Source organism: Lepisosteus oculatus, chromosome 6 (assembly GCF_040954835.1).
Source record: "Lepisosteus oculatus isolate fLepOcu1 chromosome 6, fLepOcu1.hap2, whole genome shotgun sequence".
In the NCBI taxonomy this organism is placed as follows: domain Eukaryota; kingdom Metazoa; phylum Chordata; class Actinopteri; order Semionotiformes; family Lepisosteidae; genus Lepisosteus; species Lepisosteus oculatus.
The window spans coordinates 40,940,584-40,943,291 of record NC_090701.1 but is presented as its reverse complement, the minus strand read 5'-3'; positions in this window follow the sequence as shown (position 1 = coordinate 40,943,291).

Below are 2,708 nucleotides of genomic sequence, written 5' to 3'. Positions count from 1 at the left end.
CCTGTGTCTATGTGGTTTGCGTTCTGTTTTACTACGCGCCAGTTCTCTTGGGGGCAGTGACAGAACCTTATGCACAGTATAATGTAAGCGTCTGATTAAGAATTCTGCGAACTGTTTCCATAGCCCTAAGAATTCTGTGAACTGTGAACTGCCCTACAGATTTTGACTTCAATAGACCGCTTAATTGTGTTTTGTCGGAGACCTAAGCCTGTGATAAACTACATTTCCACTCTTTACATATTTGTGTGTAGTCTAAAAACTTAACAATCCCTGTAACTGTGACTCTCCTAAAATTTCTCTCATTAGAATGTTTTTTTAGAAACCAAAAGACATTTTAAAGAGCCTTGGAACAGCTTAAAAACAAAAGAGTTTGAGGTTTAAGATTTAAGAAACAGTTATGATAGTTGTTTAAGGCTTATGGAACAGTGTGATATTATAACTTAAAATTAATAAGCTTCTTAATGCAAAAACTGTTTTGCTTCATTGTTGTTATTTGTGTGGTTCACCAGGAAAGTATTGGCCCAGCATAACTGATCCGATATTGTCAAACAATCATATCTATATCTGCAATACATCTAGAGTCAATTTTGTTTTATTTTAGATTTAGAAACCAAAAAGAAGATACTTTTAGCACAAACTAAAGCAGACCTACGTCTTGATAACCTGTAATCTTTTATCTGAGTTAACTAGTACTCATGATGCTCACAATACTTGATTTCTCTGCACATTGTGTTTAAATCCATTGTGTTTCATTCATTAGTTTTTACCAGCTGTGAACTAAAAGCTATAAACAATTTGGAAGAAACAAACCCATAATAATGTTTTGTTTGATCAGTGAATATCCTGCTAATTCTGCTAATGTCTCCCTTTCCTTTAAATGTATTTTGGATAAAAGCTTTAACCCCTTTTATACAGTACGTTTGATGTTACTAGTTGGGCTCTGAATGGGTTTCAGCTGCAGGAAAACTAAAGCAGCAGCAGTTGTTGATGTGTGGCCAGATCGACCAAGAGGTGAAGAAAAGCTTTAATGACTCAAACAATTTTCACATAAAAGAGCAGCAGAAATAATAATGCTGCTTTTTTTGTAATGTCATTGCCAAAGGTGACATGGAAACAAAGGAGATGGAATAATTAAGAAAATTTGAAAGTAAAGTGGAAATGAAAGTTACGTAATGGGTAAAATTACCCAAATTTCCTGCAATTTCATTTCAGAAAGCTTTTTTATGATGAAGTGCTGCACTCCAAAACACTTTCATGAGTCAGAGCATAGTGGGCTTTAGAGCTGAGCTCCAGTTTTGTCATTTATGTGTGTCATTTTGTCTGTGTGTGGGTTATTTTTCTCATAGGTTTCAGGTCTTGGGCCCTCTGAAAAGACTTCTGACCTCTTTTTTTAATAAAACTATTTTCCACAAAATATGGCTGTACCTACAGTAATCTGTTTTCCAGAAATTCTTTTAAGATACACCAGATAATATCTAGTTGCACTGCATATGCAATCAAATAAATACTTACTGGAAGAACTGTAAAAGGAGCATAAAAAATCTCAGAAAAGTAAAAAACTCCACATTCTTTTAAGAATATATTTTTAAGATAAGCTTTCTTTTGTAACTTCTGAAAATCTACAGTAACCGTGTCTTGATAGACAAGAGTAGATGTGGTTAAATTAAAACTTTCCACCTGCCAGAGGCAAATGATTGAAGGACAGGATGAAGATTTGATTTATAGTCCTTTTTTGCCATTTGCATGTTGAGGGTTTATTATCAGGTGATGATTAAGCAGTTGATGTCAGTACACCAATATGCTCATATCAACTTGCACGGGCTGGCCAATAAAAATATTGGCTTTCAGCAAAGTGTGCGTACCTGCTTGTGGTCACAATTAGGAGTATCCAATAAACTACCCCGCAATCCTTTGAATAAGATGTAAAACCGATGTCCTGACTCTCTGTGGCCATTAAAAATCCCTGGGCATTTCTCGGAAAGAGCAGGGGTGTAACCCCGGCGTCCTGGCCAAATTTCCCATTAGCCTTTACTCATTATGGCCTCCTAATAATCCCCCTCTATGAATTGGCTACATTACTCTGCTCTCCTCCCCACTGATAGCTGATGTGTGGTGAGCGTTCTGGCGCACTATGGCTGCAGTCGCATCATCCAGGTGGGGCTGCACATTGGTGGGTGTGGAGGGGAGTCCCCATTACCTGTAAAGTGCTTTGAGTGGAGTGTCCAGAAAAGCGCTTTATAAGTGTAAGCAATTAATTAATATCCCAGTGTCCGGGCCAAATTTTCACCCTCGGCCTATACTGTGGCCTCCAATTTGTCTTCATGGATGACTGGCTTGCACTTGCCCTGCGATGGACTAGTGCCCTGTCCAGGGTGACCCTGCCTTGCGCTCACTGCTTGTCAGCTAGACTCCGGTCTCGCGGTTTGGCAAATGACATGACATTTCAAAATCAGTAACTTATTCTATGATGGTTTTTCTCGCTTGTTGGTCCATAGTATAAAAAGACTGGAGTACGCCATATATCTCTCAAATTCTCATGCATTTAGATTTTAAAGCACAAATGAAACTAAAGACTTAGTTTGAAATGAAACTAACAGTTAAGTAGAAAACCTAGAAATAATGCATTCCAGGTTCATAAGAGGATCTTTTCCAGTGTCTATCCCTAGATGGCACTATTTCATCATGTGCTCTTGGATCCTTGCAATTAA